We start from the raw sequence: 6,131 nt of genomic DNA, 5'->3' as shown, positions 1-6,131 counted from the left end.
CCCCTCTTTTCTTTTCCCCCCTCTTTTCTTTTCTTTTCCCCGCCTCTTTTCTTTTCTCCCCCCCCTTACCTGGGTGATGCCAGCCAGGAGGCCTTTTGCCACAGTGTTCTTGGTGTGGGGTGAGGCATAAGGGTGTGCTTGATTTGTCCAGTACAGACAAACTTACTTAGTTATCTGAGAGAATTTAGAAATTTTGCTTTCTTTATGCTAGTGACAGCATTTCAGTTCATTTCTTTCAGTCGTTGCAGGTAAAAATTATGTCAGTTCTTCTCTCTGTTCTGGGTTAACGGTCTATTTTGAGACTGTAGTCATGAGTTCATTAAAAAGGATAGTGGGAATTTCAATCCTTTTTTATCCAGTCCTGGTGATGTTATTAGGCATTAAGCCTTCTTATGCGAATCTTCATGGAGAGTACATAGAAGAGAAAGTGTGTTTATTTCCCAGTTTGTGGAGCTTCAAAAACCTTATTACGTAGAGATGAAAGAATAGTGGCAGAGCTCTTAGGTATCACATTCTTGTAGTTGTAGTAGGTTATATTCACAATAATCAGAATTTAGCCTGCATTGTGTTTAAGTGCTCTATAAACATATCTATATAAAGAACAGTTGCGGCTGTCCCAAATAACTTTTGGTGCAACTATGCAAAATGCAGCAGGTGATACAAAAAGGAAACTGAGGTAGGAGGATGAAAGAATAATAAAAAGTTGGAGCTATTCTTTTTAAAATCTGCTTACCTTACTGTTCAGAACCAATAAAAGTCTTACAATAGATGTGCGTATTGACACCTGTAGAACATATTAGTCTTCTCATTTTTGTCACGCAACCTTCTGAAATTTAAATCCCTTACACATCCTTCAGTTTCCTAACATATGTTCCGCCCACATTTATTCAAACAGTTTATTTTAATTTGTTCTCTGAAATACTCCACTTCTTGCCTTTGTCTAAACTTTGCCTTTTAATTTCTTTCTTTTCTATCGATAGTGGCTGCAGTCACCATTCCAAAGTTATTTTGTATTTCTGTCACTGAAGGTCATTCCCTAGCACAGATATGCAGTGTTTGATGGCAGAGAGGAGCAGTAAGAAATGTTGTTACTGACTGTCAAGGAATTTTGATTGTCTTGCACAGATCTCTCTATTGTTCCTGTTAAATGCAATTCAAGTAATTGGCATTCTTTAGTCTTTAAGATTTTGCTTTCATCTGTAGGCAGCCCCCTTTCCTAGGCTTGCACCCTGTGTGTAAGACTGCTAGGAGGAACCTTCTCCTAGCTGTAAATTGGACACTTTGTAAGGCAAGTGACACAATATATAGGTCTCTTATCGTGTCTCTAGACATGCAAGTTTAGCATGCAGTTTATTCCTTCCTTTCTCTCCATTATGGCGCTTGATGCATGGGGTTTCCTGTTCTGTGACCTGAGAAAGTTAAAAGGTTTGGGTGGAGCTCACCAGCCATTGTCTATGGGACACGGGACTAGTGTTTGGCCAAACTATGGTATCACTTGGCTAAGCTACTCTCACTTCATAGCAGTAGATCACATGCCAGCTCAATCATTCAGCTTGCTGAACTTACATGCAATCATTCAGTTGGGAAGTTAACCTGTTGTGGCTTTCCTAAAGTTACAGTAAGTGGTCTGTTTCTGGAGTTGTTGGAAAAGGAAGGAAAAACTTCAGTATGTCATCAACACCTTAGTAAAAACCAAGGAGCCTGCAAGGAAGACAGGAGGCTCTTACTTATTTTTTTCCACACTTCCCAAGGTTTGTGAGCTGTATGTATTCTGTTGTTGTCTTAGATGTTAGAAGTAATGTTTTGTGTTCATAGAGTGTAAAACTTCCAGTAGATTTTATTGTCTAGTGTTCTAAATATGCAAAGTGAAGGTGATCTTAAAGGTGCTATATTAAAACTTGGTGTCTCTATTCACTAATGTAGCAGTTATCACTTGGTAAAATGGAGAACTGTGGTACCTGCAGAGTGTTTCCTGTGATTGTTGCCAAACTATTAAGAGGCAAAGGAAGAGGCTAGACTTAGGGTTTTGAGGCTTAAAACCATTTTTGTTCAAATTATGAAAGCCTGCGGGAAGTTATGTGCTGTTATGGACTAACCCATACATTTCTTGTCTCACATATTTATGAGGAAATACTGTAAAAACATGACTTGTCTAGTATCATTCATAGTAACTTGTAAATAAATCCATTTCTGAATTAAACCCATCTGCAGGAAATACAATTCTTAAATGTTGCTGCTACAAGTGTTGTTTACACATTTTGGCTACAAATACATCATAACAAAATGGATATTAAATTTGATATTCCTTTTATAAAGCACTGTGACCATTTTGTTCAAAGCCTTCAGCCTTATGAAATGCATCTTTGAACAAGATATCCAAAGAAATCTTCAAGCAGCACTGTGAAATTTCAGTTTTAAAACCTGCATATTGGTGTCTCTTCTTTCTTGTCTTCCATCTTTAGTAATAAAAAACATGAAAGCTTTGTACTGGTACAGAGGTAATTATAACTGGGTATCTGAGAGGCAGAAGTAATCTTTGTCCACAGAATGATGTGCTGTGCTACCAGTGGTGTAATTTTCAGTGTTCCTCTGGCACTTGTCCTAGGTCCAGGTCTGGAGATGGTGCCCGAGGAGGAAGAGATTACTTCTGTCTCTGTTCAATTTTTTGTTACTTTGCTAGGGTGAAGTTTTTTTCAGGAATGCAAGTCGTATGGTGAATTTTGAGTTTGATGGGAATTGGACTGAGCCTGACAAATCAATTTGCAAAGGCCAGAGCTGTCAGATGATAATAGCTTGCCTTCATTACCAACCAGTTTAGATTTGAACCGATGACCTAGAGGTGAAAAGCTCAGTATTGCATTACCAATCCTCTGATCTATCCATATGTTCTCTTGTTTAAAGTCCCTGTAGTTCTCTTAATCAGAATGTGCAATAAATATTTAGCATTGTTTGCACTTGTAAATACGAGAACAGTGTCCATTCCAACTGTCTGCTGTGCGTGTGAGGACACTGAAGTTAAATACAGCAACAATTTCTTACACTCTCTGGCTTTTCATGAGAAACCCTCATACAAATCCAACCATATGGCAAAACCCAGCATTATCTTAAAACCATTAACAAAGAACCTATTGCTACCATTAACAGGAAGATGAATCCACAGCTCTAAGTAGCATACTGGGGGTTATTAATAACCTCAGGCTGCTGCTAAGAAAATGAACTTAAATGAAATATCATTAGGAGCTGAGTCATCTCACCAACACTTCTGCATGTTATATCCAGGTTTGTATTTATCTATGGAGGCCTTTTCAGAATATATTATCATTATTACATGTCTACTTTGTTCTTCATTGAGTATCTTTGTGCTCAATGCTGTAAAAAGCATAATGGAAAATTATTTCTATGGATGTTGTAAAATGGATTCAACAGAATATTTGAAGTACACAGACAGGAGTGCATAGTCCATTTGCCCATTCATTCTGAGGTAAGATGTTTCTAGGCAACCTACCTAGCAGGAGGAGGTCAAGAGATGTAAATACTTGTCCAAGTTACTCACAGTTTGTAAAGCTATTAAAACAAGTTACTGTCTGCAGGTCATAGTTTCTCTGAGCTGCAGAAATAATAAAATTTACATTTGTATTTATATGGATTGTCTTTTTATCTCCTTATCCCTTTTCCAGTCCTTAATCCCATTCTCCTCTGTAACAACAGACAGTGCTATGGATAGTCTGTACTGATTGACTTGCTGCCAAATCAAATATATTAAGAGGTGAATTTTCCTACTTCCCCCTCACTAAAAGTGCAAATTGGGTCTTTTTCCTCTACCTGACCATCGATTTTCATGTAGTCTATAGGAACATCATTATTTTTGAGATCTCTGGTTTTTTATTTCAAAATGTTGGAAATTGGCCAGTTGATTCAAAAGGTGTTGGAAGAAAACTGATTTTGGTCAGATGCTTCTGTGGGCAATAAAAATAATTTGCTGCCTACTTACTAATGAAATGAGGCTTATGGTCATACTATGTGATGTATCCTTGGTCCCATTTGTTTCCTCCCCCTATTTCAGTTAGAGCATCCCACTTAGAGTAGTATCTTCCTTTTTTGCATAGCGTTTCTGGTATACAGGTTGTGATCCATATCTGTGTTGTCATTTTTTTCCCCACTCCTTTGATTGCACTGCACTCATTTCCCAGGAGTTCTGTTGTTAAAAGCAAAATGTCTGAATCCTTGTTTTTTTTCTGAGAATTGGAGAAATCAGGTTTTTAAAACTCATAGATATAAATTGTGAATGTTTCTTTCGAACATCTCTCCAAGCCCAAAGCGATGCTGTTTTATGTTGCAGATAAGACTTCACTGGATTGTGGTTGGCTTTAAAAGTGTGACAGGACATGAACCCTGGTGATCTTTTGCTTAATTATTTTGCAGTAGGCTCTAGCTCGTTAAATTCTGGCATAATTAATTTGATGTCTGGATTTGGTCAAGCTTGCAGTCCTTGAATTTGAAGGCTAGAAGCCTGGCTTTTGGAATTACTTTGCCCTGTCGTCTTTTACAGCTCCAAAAATTCAGACAGTTAAAGCTCAGCTGCTTTCCCATCCTGTTTAAATCGGAACAGTGAATGTGGGTTTATTGTAGACATCTATTTTAAAAATGTAGTCAAACTTACAAAATGATATAAACACTTCTTCCACAAAGGTAGGTTTTTAAAAGTGTGTACATTGCAAATAAGCAGTAAGTAATTGCTGATTCAAAGGTTAATAATGCTAAAGGCAGAAGCAAGTAGGATGAACCATAATAAATAACAATCACATATTGGTGTCTTCTCTAGAATTCTATTTTTATGGTACAGTTTGGCTCACCAAAATTTATACAGAAGTACACACTGTGTGTGTGGGAAACAGTTTGCATATGAGAAGCCTGTAGGGAATCCAGGGGAAACTAGCTTTTTTTTTTGTTCCCCCCCATCTGCATGAAACTTGTTTTGGCATTTTACACTCTTGAGTAAAGACTAGCTAGCTTGTTAATTTCTAATACTTGGTAAAATGTAAATCAGTATTTGTAGTAGATAATGTTTGGTACAAGTACTTCTTAGGTTTTTATTTAAAAAAAAAGGTATGTGATTTATTACACTTTGACTTTTGAAAATAATGAATGGACTAAAAATATGTAAGAGTGATTCACATGTGGGAGACTGTTTGAAGAGGAGGAATCTTCTGTAAGTATTTCCACAAAATGTTAAAATAAATGTATTCTGGGAAATAGTTAATCAGTAAAGTATGTCACAAAGCAGAGGATACCAAAAGACTTTCTTATCCTCCAGCTGGTATTCCCAGTAGAATGAACTTATAAATGGATCAATAAACAACAGCTAATGCATCCCAACACATCGGTACGTGAGCTGTACTGTGACATGGAAACAGGTTAATGTCCTCACTAGGTCTGCATGTTATTTGAGAAAATAGGTCATGGTGGGGGAAAGGGAGGGAAAATTAAAAAAAAAAAAAAGAAAAAGTGTTGATTATCTGCTCTGCCTGTTCCCTAAAACTTTTCCATTATACTATACCTGAGGCATGCTAATAAATAGACAGCAAAGCTTCATAAAACCTGTGATTAGTAAACTGCAGCATTTTCTGTCTATTATGGACATTGTTCTGCACAACAAGTCTATGCAGTACTTAGATGATATCTGGGGAGTTTATGTAAATACTTTTGAAGTATGTTAAAAAACCATTGCCAACAAAAATTTTAGGTTCCTTTGATTATGGATGCTTGATAGATTTTAAATACAGATTTATTTTCTCAAAGAGAACCAGGAAAGAATGCTGCAGTGTGAGCTTGGCAGTGCTGCAGGATGAAGAACAGTTTTCACTGAAAGTGCTCTTTTTAAGGTGCTCCTAATTTGTTTAAATTCTCGAAGCTAGGCAACTTCCACAGATTTTTCAGGGAAGCTTTTTAAAATATCATTTTAGACTTTTCTCTTAAAATGCATTGTTTCAGGAGAGGATAGGCAAGGAGAGAATGTAACTTTCCTTTTAGCAAAAAGATGTTTATATTATCTTCTCCTTTTAGATAGCTGGGTTTAAGGCTGTAGGTTTGATATGGAAATAGCCATCTTTTGAGAAGAAATACCTTCTTTT

This window comes from Haliaeetus leucocephalus, unplaced genomic scaffold (genome assembly GCF_000737465.1).
Source record: "Haliaeetus leucocephalus isolate CR32 unplaced genomic scaffold, Haliaeetus_leucocephalus-4.0 Scaffold229, whole genome shotgun sequence".
In the NCBI taxonomy this organism is placed as follows: Eukaryota; Metazoa; Chordata; class Aves; order Accipitriformes; family Accipitridae; genus Haliaeetus; species Haliaeetus leucocephalus.
The sequence above is the reverse complement of the archived record's forward strand: the minus strand, read 5'-3'. Positions refer to the sequence as shown.